Raw genomic sequence first — 18,192 nt, 5'->3', positions numbered from 1 at the left:
GAAAGAAGGCCCCCATATGTGTTGTCCTGTCCCTTCTGCTTGAGTCCATGACTGCACAGCAGCAGCAGGCACAAGGCTTGGCTGTGTCTAGCCAAGAAGCTGCAAGGCCAGCAACAGGCCCCTGGCTTGGAAGCTGCTGCTGAGGTGACTTGTGTCTGCTTAGCTGAGAGGCCGCAAGGAGCCTGCTGGGTTGGGATGCCTACTTCAGGAGAGGTTTCCACCCTGATGGAGCTTCCTTTGGTCGTAGCAAAGAACAGGAGAGAAAAAAAAATGCCACAAAGTGTGCAATGGAATGTTGGCACTGGCCATGAGGAGGAAGAAATATCCAGGAGAACAACTGGTCTTGCTGCTAGTAACAGAGGCAAAGAAGGCATTAAATGTCTCATCCCTTGTCACCAGGTTTTTCCCCCAAATTCCAATAAAGCATTATGACTCTCCCTAATCTTTCTTCATTTAAAGCAGTTTTATTTATTTATTTATTTGTTTTTATTTTCTTTGACAGTAATAGATGGATTAAGCTCCAGCTGGGCTTTAGCTCTTCTAATTTTGACCTGCACAGCCCCATAACATTCAGGACACGATTACAGAGAAACTGACAGCATGCATGAGAAGAAAGCGCAGCAAATGTGGAACCTGACAGCCTTCCATCCCCTGCCCTTCTGTGATTGTGCTGCAATTCCATTCAACTGGTTACTCCTGAATTATCCAAGTTTCCCTGGAACTCTTGCTTTGCGGATGTCTGGACAGAGATAGCACAGTCACATGAAGGTTGAACCATCTGCCTGCTGACATTAAGAGCTGACAGAATGGAGCATCACTGTGGGTGAACCTTGAGAAATAGCAGGATTTTGACTTCAGAAAACTCTTGACTTTCACACGGAGAAGAGCCCAGTCCTATACCAGAGGAAGAGGAATGCCACACATCAGGGCAGACTGGGACCCTGCTGAGTGAGTAGTGGCCATGAGGAGGAGGCCCTGGGTACAATGAGGGATGTCATACGAGCAGTGGTGCCTCCTCACGAGGAACCAGGCCAGCTTCCTACAGAGCTCCTTATGAGCAGCATGGCCACCAAGAAGATCTGAGTTATCACGCCCAGCTCAGATCTGCTGTGACATCACAGAGATAAGGGTCTGCAGCCAAAAAGGAAAAATGTGGAGGTCTCGGAGTCCCAAGGAAAACCATGTATAGACAGGGTAGAGGGCTGTGACAAGGCTGAAAGTCCCAAGAGGACCAGGACTTTGTGTCCATGGCTATGTCTATTGTCTCTGTCACTGAGACCTAGGAGGAGACAGATGATCATTAAAGCACCATGGCCTCATTGCCTCCTTGCCCTCACCTAAGAACCAGGCAGGGGTCGTACCATTCTCCTGCACTTGGCCATGCACATCCCCATCTCCTACTGCCCCACAAAGAGCCCTGAGCAACCTGTAAAGGAAAGGATCTCCCTTCCAAAGCACTTGGAGTCGAGGCCTGGCCCTTGTGCTTGGTGACACACATCCAGTTTGTCTACACATCAGTGTCACCTTCACATTGCCTTTGTCTCCTTGTCCTCACTGCCTCCAGGGTTCTGCTCTAACGAGCTCCAAGGGAGGCTGTGTCAGTCCTGGCCCTTAGGGGGACACTGCAGGAAACTTGCCTCTGACTTGCACTTATGGAGAGATGTCTTCAATTGTCTCTGAGTGCCTGAGGTTTGTGGGCTCATCAGCAAAGCCCCCAGAGAGGTGATTGCAGTGCCTTGGGCTGGTGCTGTGCTGCTGAGCTGGGCCAGGCTCATGGGACAGAGAGAGCTGCTGGCAAGAGGGCCCTGGTGCAGAGAGACAGCTGTGCCCAGGAGCAGCTCCTCTGCACAGCGCAGCAGGGCTGGGGGCACAGCCTGCAGAGACAGAGTGCATAAAGGCAGGCAGAAGTGGCTGGATGCACAGAGCTCACTGGGGGAGAACACTTCCCAGCCCTGAACCCGGTAAGTCTCTGGCTGGAGGGCAATGCATCTGCAGTTCCTGGAGGAAGGAGAAGCCGGGGGTGCAGGCAGGGCTGCCCAGGGCTGTGGTGCAGAGCAAGGTCCCTGCACTCAGCCTGCCTGCGAGCCCAGGGGCTTGGGCAGAGGAATCATAGAATCATAGAATCATAGAATATCCTGAGTTGGAAGGGACCCTTAAGGATCATCAAGTCCAACTCTTGACACCGCACAGGTCTACCCAAGTTCAGACCATGTGACTAAGTGCACAGTCCAATCTCTTCTTAAATTCAGTCAGGCTCGGTGCAGTGACCACTTCCCTGGGGAGCCTGTTCCAGTGTGCAACCACTCTCTCTGTGAAGAACCCCTTCCTGATGTCCAGCCTAAACTTCCCCTGCCTCAGCTTAACTCCGTTCCCGCGGGTCCTGTCGCTGGTGTTAATGGAGAAAAGGTCTCCTGCCTCTCGACACCCCCTTACGAGGAAGTTGTAGACTGCGATGAGGTCTCCCCTCAGCCTCCTCTTCTCCAGGCTCCTTCTCCAGGAAGGGCAGTGCAGGGGCTGCCTGCAAAGAGAAGGCACTTTCTGCACTCTCTGCCTGCCTCTTCCTGCTCTGATTGTGGGGCAGGCTCTCTGTTAACAGAGTGGTTGGATTTGCACTGGTGACTGAGCTTCTACTGCTTTCAACTGAGACATAAACAGTTTAGTGACGAACCTGAGAATATCCCTTCTCTTCTCTCTGCTTACAGGCTGCACCACAGCTTTTCTGAGCTGTTCTTCAGGACCTGCAGACAAGGAGATGTGACTTTTCAGCACAACCATTGAGTGCAGCCTTCCTCCAGCTGAGTGCTGTAAGCAGCCAGCAGCTGGGTACCAGGGGATGGACAGAGCAGCCCTCCTGGAAGTGACTTCTGGCAGAGGTTTTTGCCCATAGCAACGACATTTTCCACTGCAGTAGAGCTGTGTGCCTGTGTGCTTTGTACAGGACATTCAGCAAGCACAAAGCAGGGCTACAACCACGGAGAGACACAAAGGTCACCTTGAAAGAAAGATAATGTGAAGGCTTTAATGAGAAAAGAAAGCATTGTTTGGGGAAATTTCCCCTAACAGTCTGTATTTTTCCTTCTATGCAGTACCTTTGATGAAAGGCAGCAAATGCCCAACATCATCTCTGTGAGCAAGTTCCTGCTGCTGGCATTCTCAGACACACGCGAGCTGCAGCTCCTGCACTTCGCGCTCTTCCTGGGCATCTACCTGGCTGCCCTCCTGGGCAACGGCCTCATCCTCAGCGCCGTAGCCTGCCACCACCGCCTCCACACCCCCATGTACTTCTTCCTCCTCAACCTCGCCCTCCTCGACCTGGGCTGCATCTCCACCACTCTGCCCAAAGCCATGGCCAATGCCCTCTGGGACACCAGGGCCATCTCCTACCAAGGATGTGCCGCTCAAGTCTTCTTTTTATTCTTCTTGTTTGGTTCAGAGTACTATCTCCTCACCGTCATGGCCTATGACCGCTATGTTGCCATCTGCAAGCCCCTGCACTATGGGAGCCTCCTGGGCAGCAGAGCTTGTGCCCAGATGGCAGCAGCTGCCTGGGGCAGTGGCTTTTTCAATGCTGTCCTGCACACGGCCAGCACATTTTCCCTGCCCTTCTGTCGAGGCAATGCTGTGGACCAGTTCTTCTGTGAAATCCCCCACATCCTCAAGCTCTCTTGTTCAGATGCCTACCTCAGGGAATTTGGTGCACTTGCAATAAGTATTTCTGTGTTATTGGGTTGTTCTGTTTTCATTGTTATTTCTTATAGTCATATCCTCAGAGCAGTGCTGAGGATGCCCTCTGAGCAGGGCCAGCACAAAGCCTTTTCCACGTGCCTCCCTCACTTGGCCGTGGTTTCCCTGATGGTCAGCACTGGGATTTTTGCCTATCTGAAACCCCCCTCTATCTCCTAGCCATACCTGGACCTGGTGGTGTCATTTCTGTACTCAGTGGTACCTCCAGCAGTGAACCCCTTCATCTACAGAATGAGGAACCAGGAACTACAGGATTCAGTGAGGAGTCTGCTTGTATACACACATCTTCAGCGACTTCACCTATAAGAATACAGCTATAATTTTAAATTCCAGCTTTTCCCAGATTTTTTTTTTTGTCTGTTATTAAATGCCTGTATTATTATTTTATATAACTAATTTGCTTTTGATTAAATAATATTATTCTTAATCTCATACTTGTCAGTTATTTACCTATAGATACCGGCTTCCTGTGTACATACAGATACTGAAGTTACCTTGCGAATTTCATTGGTCTCAGCTTCTGTTTCTTCCCTTCTGTGGAGCTGGGGGAGCAGCCCCAACACACAGGAGGGACTCAGTGCCAAGAGCTCAGCTGCCACATACAGGAGCAGCCCCCGTGGCCCCCGGGGCTGCCCCTCACTGCCCGCTGGGCTCTGCCTCTCTGCTGCCTTCGGGTCAGGGCTGCTGCTTCCCTGGAGCCATGGCCATGGCCAGCAGCAGGACGTGGCCTTTTCACTGCTACTCCCTTTTGCTTCCACAGTACTCTCTTCTATTCTTACATTCGACTAAGCCTTAGGTCTCATGTATCTTGCTGACAGTCTTGTTATCTGTACAGAGGCATCTCTTTCCTTGCTCAGCTCTTCCAAATCTGGAGGTAGGGATATACCGAAGGAACTGCTGAATGCACGGGTCACTTGCTTTTCTGGGTTTCACCATGGATCAGAATTTCAGTGTAGTGCTGGACTGGGAGCTCCCTTCTTGGGTCGCCCATGGTCAGCAAACAATAATTGGCCTTGACTGACCTGGGACTGTACAAATGGTGCTGGGTCTGATGGCAAATGGCATGCTGGAGAGGAATGTGGATCTGCTCTGTGGCTGGGCCAGGCCTCTTGTGCTGGCCTAGGGAGCGGGGCTGGCCCTGCGGGGCACAGGCACTGTGTGCTGGGGATCTGCCAGGCAAGAGAGCAGGGCTCCTGCAGCTTCACGGACCTCCATTTCATGATCCAAGGCTGGCCCCAGCACGGGGGCTGCTTGGAAGGCCCAGATCCACCTTTGTGTCAGCAGCTGCGGTGCCTTGTGAGGGGCTGGGGCTGTGGTGGCCATGCCCAGAGCCCTGCAGCAGCCTGCGGTGGGCACTGCCCTGGGGCCAGCCCAGCCTGGGCTGCTGGGCTGGGGAGAGGGCAGGGAGGTGGGGAGAGGTGGGCAGGGGCTCGGCTGGGCTGGGCAGTGCCTGGCAGAGGGCAACAGCAGTGTCAGGGAGCGGTGGCAGCATGCAGGGGAGGGCTCCCAGCAGGGCTTGGTGTTGCAGAGCCAGGGCTGCACCAAGGGAGCCCAGAGCTGCAGGGGCAGGTGAGAGGAGGCCGCTCTGGGCCCTTGCTGGCCTGGGCAGAGGAGGAAGGGGGCCCAGGGCATTTGTCTCTTCCCCGCAGCCTGCCAGGACCTGCAAGACATTCATGGAGCATCTAGGGTCAGGCTGTGTCCCTTGGTGAGCAGGGAGAGGGCAAAAGCTTCTCTGAAAAAGAGGCTGAAACTGAAAAATGTCCCTCCTCTGTCCCGTGGTGTGACAGAGCCCGTGTGGAAAAGGTTACTTTTATTCGATATAGTTCTTGTATAATTTACGTTGGTGCTGGCACAAAAAAAAAGTTCCTTCACCAATGATGTACATCCTTCTTCATGTTAGGACACAACTCAACATCCTTCACTCTGTTTTTTCTCATGGATGACCTGGATTAGGTCTCCTTGATTATTCTGAGGCACAATGCAATGCTTTTGCCTTCTGTTACTTGTACGGGGTTCAGCAATAAAAGGTGGAAACAGGGAGGAGAGGGGAGGGATGGGCTCTTGTTGGGAAAATGAGTAATTTCTTTCCTCTGCACTTCCACATAACCTTTATTTGTTTTGTTTGTTTGTTTTCCTTTTTTGCCTCTCCCTTTTCCTCTTTCCCCATTTTTTTCCCTTTAGGTAAATTGTTTAGTTAATAAAAATCTTTCATTTATTATAATAATAAGAGTTATAATTTCCATTTAATTAAATTATCCTTATCTCAACCCGTGAGTTGTTCTTTACTTTACTTCTTCCCCTCCTCATCTAAGGAGAAGGAGTGAGAGAGCGGTTCCGATGTTTAGCTGCCTAGTACAGTAAAACCACCACACTACTCCAGCACAATGTGTGTGACCTTCCCGTACTCCACACATTGACCTCACGGATCATTTCACATTTTTCAGTTTCAAAACCTTAGCTGGAGGGGGGCCATTTCCAAAGCAGGGCAAGCTGATGGGTTCTGGCTCAGCCATTTCAAGCATGCTATACTTGAGTTTTTCAGCCTGAGTTTGCTAAAGATGACCCAGGAAGGTCATCAACAGATGTTCAAGTGTCTAGTTTAAGTAAGGGAGAGTATCTCAGGTTTCCAGTGGCCATTTCAAATCTAGGTCAATCCAAGGAACCCACTGAAGAAGAGGTTTGTCTTTGAAGGGGTTTCCAGTGCTGGACTGGGTTGCAGTTGCAGGGACAAAGACCACTGCTGGCAGTGGAGGTGCCCTGGGAACTCCACCACGCTCCACCTGATTTTCCCAAAGGGTTCCTGCCTCCTGCAGGTCTTTAATGACACCTGCCAGTGCAGGGAAGTGCCTCAAACACAACTGGGTCACTGGAGGTTTTCCTTGGTTATGCTTATGATCAGACAGCAACACTCTGTCTGAACACCCAGTTATTTCTTTAGTACTCAAATGATAAAGCGACTACTCATCAGCTCAAATGATTCAATCCCTTCTGTAAAATGTCTCATGTGAAGTGTAATTTCTATCATGAAGAAATGCTAATTTCCATGGTTTATATTAATGGCAGGAGAAGAAATAGTGATGTTCACCTGTGCTTGCATTCTCATCACCTTGTCTATCATGGTGTGCTCCCTCATCTTCCAGGCACAAAACCCATCTTGATTACACAGAACATGCTGAATGTCCCCTTTCCACCTGCCTGTCTGGACCTGGACTTCCCATTGTTCTCCTGGTTTGCCCTCCCCTTACTCTTTGACCATTCAGACTGCTCTCAGTGACCCAGTTGCTGCTTGGAGTTTCATTGAGTCCAAGCTCACCCATCTCTCAGCAGTCTTTTAATGGTTTCCTTAGTAAGACCCTCATCATTTATCATTGAATTAGTATGATATGGATTAATATTAACACGATTATTTAAAAATTCCTATTAATCACTGTAAAATACGTCATGTACAGTCATCATTTTGGGAAGGTAAACATCACTGGAGGCAACAAAATAAGGAACTTGATTATTTTTTTTTTGAAAATTGCAGCATGATTTCCTGTTGTTTGTTTTGAAATAGGAAAACCCCTGTTCTACCCACCTAAGCAGGGCTTCAAAGGAGAAACCTTAGACCACTACCTAAAGCAGAATGATGCTCTAACCTTAAACACAACAAAATTCAGCCTTTAAACTGAGGAAAGATTTTTATTAGATGCTCTTTGAAATCTTCCCCCTTAACTACAACATGAAAGCTCTCCAGTTAGCTGATCAAGTCTTGAAGATGAAGAAAATGGTGGGAGAGACATGGCTCGTTAGGAGTTCCTGTGTTTTAATGAATCCATGGAGTATTTTGGTGCAGAGTCAAAGAAACTTGGGTACTGAGCGGAGAATGATGCAATTGTGCGAAAAAGCAAACTCAAAAGAAAAAGTTGAAGTGACTTAGAATCATAGAATCATAGAATATCCTGAGTTGGAAGGGACCCTTAAGGATCATCAAGTCCAACTCTTGACACCGCACAGGTCTACCCAAGTTCAGACCATGTGACTAAGTGCACAGTCCAATCTCTTCTTAAATTCAGTCAGGCTCGGTGCAGTGACCACTTCCCTGGGGAGCCTGTTCCAGTGTGCAACTACTCTCTCTGTGAAGAACCCCTTCCTGATGTCCAGCCTAAACTTCCCCTGCCTCAGCTTAACTCCATTCCCGCGGGTCCTGCCGCTGATGTTAATGGAGAAAAGGTCTCCTGCCTCTCGACACCCCCTTACGAGGAAGTTGTAGACTGCGATGAGGTCTCCCCTCAGCCTCCTCTTCTCCAGGCTGAACAGGCCCAGTGCCCTCAGCCGTTCCTCATACGTCTTCCCCTCCAGGCCTTTCACCATCTTCGTAGCCCTCCTCTGGACACTCTCCAACAGTTTCATGTCCTTTTTATACTGTGGTGCCCAGAACTGCACACAGTACTCAAGGTGAGGCCGCACCAGCGCAGAGTAGAGCGGGACAATCACCTCCCTTGACCTACTAGCGATGCCATGCTTGATGCACCCCAGGACACGGTTGGCCCTCCTGGCTGCCAGGGCACACTGCCGGCTCATATTCAACTTGTTGTCTACCACGACCCCCAGATCCCTCTCTTCTAGGCCGCTCTCCAGCGTCTCATCGCCCAGTCTGTACGTGCAGCCAGGGTTTCCCCGTCCCAGGTGCAGGACCCGGCACTTGCTCTTATTGAACTTCATGCGGTTGGCGATCGCCCAGCTCTCCAACCTATCCAGATCCCTCTGCAAGGCCTTTCCACCCTCATTCGAGTCCACAACTCCTCCAAGTTTGGTGTCATCAGCAAACTTGCTCAAAATGCCTTCTATTCCTACATCCAGATCGTTTATAAAAATATTGAAAAGTACCGGCCCTAAAATGGAGCCTTGAGGGACCCCACTAGTGACCGCCCGCCAGCCTGACGCAGCCCCATTCACCATAACCCTTTGGGCCCTGCCCGTTAGCCAATTGCTCACCCATCGTATGATGTTTTTATTTAGCTGTATGCTGGACATTTTGTCCAGTAGGATCCTATGGGAAACCGTGTCAAAAGCCTTGCTGAAGTCCAAAAAAATCACATCAGCTGGTTTCCCTTGGTCCACCATACGGGTGATCTTATCATAAAAGGAAATCAGGTTAGTTAGGCAGGACCTACCCTTCACAAACCCATGCTGGCTGGGACCAATGACTGCTTTGTCCCCCAGGTGCGCCTCAATACGTTCGAGAACCATCTTCTCCATGATTTTACCAGGCACTGACGTGAGACTGAGAGGCCTGTAATTGCTAGGGTCTTCTTTCTGACCCTTCTTGAAAATCGGCACAACATTTGCCAGCTTCCAGTCTACCGGGACCTCTCCAGACTCCCAGGATCGTTGAAAAATAATTGAGAGAGGTTCCGCGATGACGTCCGCCAGCTCCTTCAGCACCCGGGGATGAATCCCATCCGGACCCATGGACTTGTAGGGATCCAGGTGGAGTAGCAGATCCCGCACACGTTCAGGGTCGGTTGGGAGTTTGTCATCCCCACCGTCCCGGTCCTCCAGCTCGGTGCACCCTGGGTCCCGAAGCCCATCATCGGCATTGAAGACAGAGGCAAAGAAGGCGTTAAGCGTCTCTGCTTTGCCTATGTCATCGTCTGTGAGAAGACCTTCCCTGTCAAGGAGCGGCCCTATGTATTCTTTAGTTCTCCTTTTTCCATTCACATATCTAAAAAACCCCTTTTTATTTTCTCTCACAGACACAGCCAGCTTCAACTCTAGGTGTGCTTTAGCCACACGAATTTTCTTCCTACAGACACGAGCAGCATCCCTGTATTCTTTCCATGTCACCTGGCCCTCCTTCCAGTAGCGAAACACTCTCTGTTTCCGCCTAATCTCCATCAGAATGTTCCTGGTCAGCCACGACGGCCTCCTGCCCCGCCTGCCTGACTTGCGATATTTAGGAATTGCCTGATCTTGTGCTTCTAGGAGGCATCGCTTAAAGAGTGACCAGCACTGGTGGACATCAAGGCCTTCAAGAGCAGCTTCCCAGGGGACCTTGCTGACTAGTTCCCCGAGCAGCCTGAAGTCCGCCTTCCCCATATCTAGGGATGAGGTTTTGGTGGCACTTTTCCTTCTGTCACCGTAAATTTTGAACTCAACCACTTCATGGTCGCTATGACCGAGGCGGCCACCAATCACCACATCTCCCACCAGACCCTCTCTGTTTTCTAGCAACAGGTCTAGGAGGGCACCTTTCCTAGTTGGCTCCGTTAGCACCTGCACCAAGAAGTTATCATCTAGGTGCTTCATGAACCTCCTGGACTTGCTCGTGTCAGCCGTGTGGCACTCCCAGTTAACGTCTGGCAAGTTGAAGTCCCCCATAAGGACAAGGGGAGTTAATCTCGAGGCCTCTCTTAGTTCTGTAAAGAATAAGTTATCGACGCTATCTTCCTGGCCAGGCGGTCTGTAATAGACTCCCACAACGACATCCCCTTTATTCGTTCGTCCCTTGATCCTTACCCAGAGGCTCTCAACTTTGCCATCGCCGACCTGGAGTTCCACACAGTCCAGCCCCTGCTTCACATACATCGCCACCCCACCACCTCGCCTACCCTGCCTGTCCCTCCTGAAGAGCCTGTAACCGTCTATCGCAACACCCCAGTCACAGGACTCATCCCACCAGGTTTCGCTTATGCCGATGATGTCGTAGTTGCGGGACTGGGCCAGGACTTCTAGCTCATCCATTTTATTCCTCATACTGCGTGCGTTTGTGTAGAAGCATTTCAGGTGCGTCTCCTTACACTCAGCACCTTGTGGATCGAACCGAAGGACCTCACTGGCACACAGCCCCTCTGATTCTAGCGTACCATCCCTTAGGTCTTCACCGGCGCGCCTGGTTTTAGCCCCTTCCCCCTTCGACTCTAGTTTAAAGCCCTATCTATCAGCCCTGCCAACTCCTGACCCAAGATCCTTACCCCTCTCCGAGAGAGGCCCATCCCATCTGGTGCCATCAGGCCCGGCGTAGCATAGACCTTCCCGTGATCAAAGAACCCAAAGTTGTGCCGGTCACACCAGTCACGAAGCCACGAGTTTATGCGAACAGCGCACCTTTCAGCTTCCATCCCCCCTATTGGAAGGACAGAGGCAAACACAACCTGCGCGCCCGAACTTCTAAGTTGTCGCCCCAAATCCCTAAAGTCTCTTTTGATCGCCTTCGGACTCCTCTTTGCTACTTCATTGCTACCAGCCTGAAAGACCAATAGCGGGTAGTAGTCAGTGGGCCGTACCAGGCGCTTGACCTTCTTGGCAATGTCCCTGACCCTGGCCCCAGGGAGGCAGCAGACCTCCCTACGGGTAGGGTCAGGCCGACAAATAGGGCCCTCTGTTCCCCTAAGGACAGAGTCACCCACAACAATCACCCTTCTTTCGTTCTTGGTGGAGGCAGTCCTGATGCGTGGAGTTGACCTCCTCACCCTAGGAATCCTCCTGGGAACACTTTCTATCTCTTCCTCAGTCGCTGTTGATCTCTCATTCTCCAGGGCCTCAAACCTGTTTTGTAAGGGCACCTGGGAAGGTGGGGTCGGAAGAGGAGGGCATCGCCTGCGATGTCGAGCAGGGACCTGTTTCCATTCCTCCTCAGCTCCCAGATCCCCTCCCTCTGCCCGACGGCGACTGGGCAGGGTGTCCACCCCCATTTGGGGTGTCTCACCCCGGTACCTCTCCTTGAGGCCCTGCAGGGAGTTGCTCCAGAAGTCTATCTCCCGCTCACACTCCCTGATGGCCCTCAGCCTCTCCACCTCCTCCTTGAGCTCCGCCACCATGCGGATCAGGTCGTCCACTTGCTCACACCTAACACACGCAGCGTCTCTGCCTCCTGCCGATGGCAGGAACAGGCTATGACACTCCCTGCATCCCGTGACCTGAACCGCTGCATTCTTTAGCGGGTACTCGGTCTGGGTGTGTACCGACCTCCTGCAGAGCGCTCCGTGCCTGGTGGAGACCATTCTCACCTAGCTAACGACTGTCGTTAACAGGTATTCGTGTGGGCGGGGGTAGCTCTCCGCCCTTCCTGCTCGCCCTGCCTGCGCGAACTGCCGCGCTAACTGCCGCGCCACTCCCTTCTGACGCGCCACGCCCTGTTTGCCCGCCCTGTTCGCCGCGCTCCTGGTCGCTCGCGCTCCCTAGGGGCTGCTTTTGAACGGCCGGGCAGGGGGCGCTGCTGGCCCCGCCTTCGCCTCGTCAGCCTCCCTCACGAGGGCTGCCGGCTCCTGGCGGCTCCCTGAAGTCGGCTCGATGCCGGAAAGTTAGCCCTGCCTGGCCCGATCCCCCGCTCCGCTGCAGAACGCGTCTGCCCCGGAGCCGATCGCCTCGGCAAATGGCAGTGAAATGGCGGTGGCGCCCGGTTTAAATAGCCCGCCGCTGACGCTGCTGGCCCCGCCTTCGCCTCGTCAGCCTCCCTCACGAGGGCTGCCGGCTCCTGGCGGCTCCCTGAAGTCGGCTCGATGCCGGAAAGTTAGCCCTGCCTGGCCCGATCCCCCGCTCCGCTGCAGAACGCGTCTGCCCCGGAGCCGATCGCCTCGGCAAATGACTTGGAGTATTAATGAGCTCCACTGAGGGTTGTTACTAACAAAGCCTCCCCAGGGACTTGTTAGGGCAGATACTTGGAGGCCATGATTAGACAGGCAAAGCACTGTGCTGAGAAAAGTCTTGGTTGGTTTTGGTGAAGCAAAAGGTCCAAGGCCTTACCCCAGTCACTTTGAGGAGAGATCCTGCACCCCCCTGTCTGGCTCAGGACTTTTCTTGGGGGTCTGAGGAATGTGGTGGGCAGTGTGACACCATGAGAAGAATACTGGTCTGACACCACCCTGCCTCTGCACAGGGTTGCAAGGAAGCAAAGAGGCTGCACTGCAATGACTATATGTCATCTTCTCATAAGCTCTAGCCAAAGGGACAGGGCTGTTGGGTCCTTCCATTCTTGCCAGCACTCTGCCTTCTCCACTGCATGTTTTAATATGCTGTCCCACACTTTGTCCTATTTCCTTGAAGTCTGCAGACACCCATCTCTGTTCACCACTTTACTCTCATCCCAGCATTTCCATCATATCACCAATATGTCATCAACCCACACCGGCTCTTCCTTGAAAAATGAAGCTAGGGTCTAATCATAGACACTCACCAGCATCTTCCAAGCCACGGGCCTGCTGCTGGCCTTGCAGCTTCTTGTGGAGACACAGCCAAGCCTTGTGCCTGCTGCTGCCCACTCATGGACTCAAGCAGAAGGGACAGGACAACCCATGTTGGGGCCTTCTTTCTGCCTGGGTCCTCCTGGCTCTGGAGGCAGAGGGGATCCCCCAGTCAGCATGCCAAGCAGGTGCCTTCTGCTGGCCTAACAGGGCCACTGCCACATGTCAGCCCAAAAGTGCAGCTCCCAGGGAGAAGGCAAGGCTAACCTGCCACCTCCAGACACAAGTGACCTCACAGTCCCTTTCTGTGACACGTTCCTGCTGCTGCCCTATCAAGTGCAGAGACAGAAGTGACCTCACAGTCCCTGCCACAGTCACATTCCTCGTGCTGGGGCAGGAGATCCTGAGGTAGAGCTCACTTCTCTCTAGTCCCTTAGGGACTAGATTTTACTTTTCTGCGTTAGAGATTAAGCGAAGGTTTAGTTGGAGGGTTTGGTGTTCTGCTTGTGGTGTCAGGTCTCTGGTTAGGGTATGGGCAAGCATTACAGTTAAAGGTTTTATTTTTAGGTATGGCAAGAATTCTGGGGTTAAATAGAGCATTTTAATGTTCCTGTTAAGGGCAGAGATTAGGGTGAGCAAGAGAGTAAAGGTAAGGGAATGGAGCTCTGCACTGAGTTTTTCTTCAGGTGATACCTTGAGTTCTGCATTACAATAGTGGATTCCTGTCAAGGTGGTCGACTAATGTTTTGGTTGAGGGATTAATGTTACTCTTGAAAATAGTGTAAGGGCCATACAAGACTGTTTGAAGTCAGTGTTACAGCAGCATCAACATTACCTCTTACCCTCTTACCTCTACAAAGGTAATCTTTCGAGCTCTTCTTCACTTCTTCTTCCCTCACCCCAATCTGACATCTCTCCTGGCCAGGCTACTCCTGACCTCCCCATAACAGTCATCTAACTGGGATCAGCTTTCTGATGGCTTTTGTTATATCCGAGTACCTGTCTCAGAGTACCTGACTACTCTTTGGGAGAAAAAGGTTTTCGTGATATATAATCTAATTTTTCATAATATGTAGTCTCAATCTCCCTAGGCACAACTTGTGGCCATTGCCTTGAGTCCTACCATTAGTTATCTGAGAGAAGAGGCTGACCCCTGCCTCATCACAACCTCAACAGCATGTGTTCTCACCTTGGCAATTCCAAAGGGACACAAGTCACTGGAATGTGCTGGGACTTGGTCTGTGCTTACTGAGCCTCAGTAAGTGCCACTGACTGAGCAGGTGCAGGTGGTTACCACACTGTTCTACCAGTTGGGGAAAGGCTGGACATCAGTCAGTAATGAGCAATTGCAGTGTGTTTAACTTGCTTTGTACATAACAATAACAATAACAATAACAATAACAATAACAATAACAATAACAATAACAATAACAATAACAATAACAATAACAGCAACTATTATTATTTCTCTTCCCTTTCAGTCCTTTAAACTGCCCTTATCTCAACACATCAGCATTTGGAGGCGGGAGGCTGGTGTGAGCCAACTGCTGTGTGGTGCTGAGCTGCCCACCAGGTTAAAGCACAACATGTTTGACAACCACAGTCCAACAGCACAAATCACCCTTGTAAAAGTCATCTCCCCTGTGTTCAGAGAAGTGCAGTTGGTGATAAATTCAGTCTGCTTCAAACACCACACCCCAGCAAAGACCCTGCTGCCTTCAGAAGCTGTCAGCCCTGAGGCCTTGAGGACACCTCGAGGGAGCCCAAGGGCACAGGTGCTGTGCTGCTGAGCTGGGCTGGGCTCGTGGGACAGAGAGAGCTGCTGGCAAGAGGGCCCTGGTGCAGAGAGCCAGCTGTGCCCAGGAGCAGCTCCTCTGCACAGCGCAGCAGGGCTGGAGGCTGCTGAGGGCCAGGGCTGCTGCTGCAGGGGCAAGGAGCTCAGCATGGCCCTTGCAGCCTGCCTCTGCCCTAGGGCCCTTGTGCTCAGCCCCGGCCTTGGCTCTGCTGGCAGGAGCGCTCTTGGCATGCACTTCCTGGCCTCCCCTCGCCTGCACACAGAATCACACAGAATCACAGAATTTCTAGGTTGGAAGAGACCTCAAGATCATCAAGTCCAACCTCTGATCTAACGCTAACAGTCCCCACTAAACCATATCCCTAAGCTCTACATCTAAACGTCTTTTAAAGACTTCCAGGGATGGTGACTCCACCACTTCCCTGGGCAGCCTGTTCCAATGTCTAACAACCCTTTCGGTAAAGAAGTTCTTCCTAAGATCCAACCTAAAACTCCCCTGGCGCAACTTTAGACCATTCCCCCTCGTCCCGTCACCAGGCACGAGGGAGAACAGACCAACCCCCACCTCGCTACAGCCTCCTTTAAGGTATCTGTAAAGAACAATAAGGTCGCCCCTGAGCCTCCTCTTCTCCAGGCTGAACAAGCCCAGCTCCTTCAGCCGCTCCTCGTAGGACTTGTTCTCCAGGCCCCTCACCAGCTTCGTTACCCTTCTCTGGACCCGCTCAAGCACCTTGATGTCCTTCTTGTAGCGGGGGGCCCAAAAATGAACACAGTACTCGAGGTGCGGCCTCACCAGAGCCGAGTACAGGGGGACGATCACCTCCCTAGCCCTGCTGGTCACACTGTTTCTGATACAAGCCAGGATGCCGTTGGCCTTCTTGGCCACCTGAGCACACTGCTGGCTCCTATTCAGCCGACTGTCCACCATCTCTCCCAGGTCCTTCTCTGCCTGGCAGCTCTCCAACCACTCATCTCCCAGCCTGTATCTCTGCTTGGGGTTATTGTGCCCCAGGTGCAGGACCCAGCACTTGGCCTTGTTGAACTTCATGCAGTTGAATGGAGCATCACTGTGGGTGAACCTTGAGAAACTGCAGATTTTGACTTCAGAAAACATTTGACTTTTACATGGAGAAGAGCCCAGTCCTGTACCAGAGGAAGAGAAACCCCACCCATCAGGGCAGACTGGCACCCTCCTGAGTGAGTAGTGGCCAGGAGGAGAGGGTCTGGGCACCACGAGGGATGCCATACGAGCAGTGGTGCCTGCTCACCAGAAACCAGGCCAGCTTTCTACAGAGATGCCTTACGAGGGGCATGGCCACCAAGAAGATCTGAGGTATCACGCTCAGCTCAGATCTGCTGTGACACCACAGAGATAATGGTCTGCAGCCAAAAAGGAAAGATGTGGAGGTCTCGGAGTCCCTAGGAAAGCCATGTATAGACAGAATAGAGGGCTGTGACAAGGCTTAAATTCCCAACAGGACCAGGTGTTTGTGTCCATGGCTATGTCTGTTTTCTCGGCCACTGAGGCCTATGATGAGAAAGCTGACTGTGAAAGCACCAGGGCCTCATTGCCTCCTCATCCCCTCCCATGAAGCAGGCAGGGGTCGTACCATTTTTCTGCACATGGCCATGCACATCCCCATCTCCTACTGCCCCACAAAGAGCCCTGAGCAAGGTGTGACTGCTAAGGATCTCCCTTCCCAGAGGAAATGGGTCAAGGCCTGGCCCTTGTGCTTGCTGACACACATCCAGTTTGTCCACACCTCAGTGTCACCTTCACATTGCCTTTGTCTCCTTGACCTCACTGCCTCCAGGGTTCTGCTCTAACGAGCTCCAAGGGAGGCTGTGTGAGTGCTGGCCCTCAGGGGGACACTGCAGGGAACTTGCCTCTCACTTGGACTTCTGGAGAGATGTCTTCAATTGTCTCTGAGTGCCTGAGGTTCGTGGGCTCATCAGCAAAGCCCCCAGAGGGGTGATTGCAGTGCCTTGGGCTGGTGCTGTGCTGCTGAGCTGGGTCGGGCTCGTGGGACAGAGAAAACTCATTTCAAATGTGATCCTGGTGCAGAGAGCCAGCTGTGCCCAGGAGCAGCTCCTCTGCACAGCGCAGCAGGGCTGGGGGCTCTGACCGCAGCTGGCACACCGAGAGGAGAGAAAGAGAGAGGGCTTGGAGGCACTGAGGAGTGCAACAACAGAGGGCAGCGTGTGGCAGGACACATCTGCAGGCTCCTGACACCGTGAGGCTCTGACAGCAGGGCCATGCAGGTGGGGTTGCCAGAGGGGTCTTCTACAGCTGGCACATCTGATAGCTTTTGTCAGGATGGGTCTTATTCTACCTGTAATGTGGCATAAAAGATGGTTTAGGGAATGGTATTTTTGAGGGGGTATTTTAACAGGAAGACCGAGGCTTGGTTTATCTGAAATGGAAGACTTTCTTGGAATTTCGTGCTTTTAGATTCTTGGTGTGGAGGGGAGGCAGGGTTCATGACAATGAATTATCTGGATTGTACAGGAGACTGAGACTCCAAGAGTATTGCAGGGAGAGATCAACATGGCAGCAATTAACGTGATCAAATCCCTTCAGGCTCCTCAGCCTGAAGACTGAAACAACAACGTTTGTTGTCTCGTCAGGGCTTATCAGGTCTTCAGGAGCTGAAACCCCTGTGATGCCCTGTACTCAGGAAGCACACAGTTTCTCGGATGGGGTCTGTGAGCAAGGACATGGAAGATACATGGGGCAGAGATCCTGTTTCCAGCAGGGACATAGGAAGGCAGTAGAGATATGGGCAGGGCAGCCAGGGAGAGGGAGCTGCTGCCACAAATGCTGTGCGAGGGAGGGCTCAGGCACCTCCCTGCCATCCCCTGCAGGGCAGGAGCCTTCCCTGGGACACCCCCTGCTCTCCTCTCTTACCAGCACAGCCTCTGCCCTCAAGCCCCCGCTGTCCCCAGCAGGAGCTGCCTCCCCTGCAGGCAGAGCTGCAGCACAGGAGGGTCTGCTGAGTGTCCGTCTGTCCCTCCCTGGCCTTGCCTCCCCTGGCAGCAGCACGCTGGCATTCCTGCTGGCTTCTCCAGCTGGCCGTGCTGCTGCTGGTCTTGTTTGCAGGCTGTCTGGGGATGGGGGTTTCACATGCCTATGGGGTGAGCCCTCGGTGTGCTTGGGGGAAAGGGAGTATGGGGACAGGGTGAGGGGTGTGGAGATGGGCACTTTGAGCTTGGATTCCTCTGCTCTCAGCAGTGTCTTTGTTCTTTTCAATCAAACATGTGAGTAGAACTTTCCTACAGCTTTCATGGGGCAGCTGAGACCGTACTTCATGGACAGACTGTCTGTCGTCCCCGAAAAAACATGTGCACTAAAGTGACAGTCCCTTTTTCTCTGATAAAGATCTACAAGGATTCCCTTTGAGTCCAGCAGAAATAACCAGGATCTGTGGCTCAGAAACACTCCTCAGAAGCGTTGGGACAGCTGAAACAAAAAATTCAAAAAACAGAAAT

The sequence above is a fragment of the Anas platyrhynchos genome, chromosome 39, assembly GCF_047663525.1.
Source record: "Anas platyrhynchos isolate ZD024472 breed Pekin duck chromosome 39, IASCAAS_PekinDuck_T2T, whole genome shotgun sequence".
NCBI classification, from domain to species: Eukaryota; Metazoa; Chordata; class Aves; order Anseriformes; family Anatidae; genus Anas; species Anas platyrhynchos.
Note: the sequence above shows the minus strand (reverse complement) of the source record.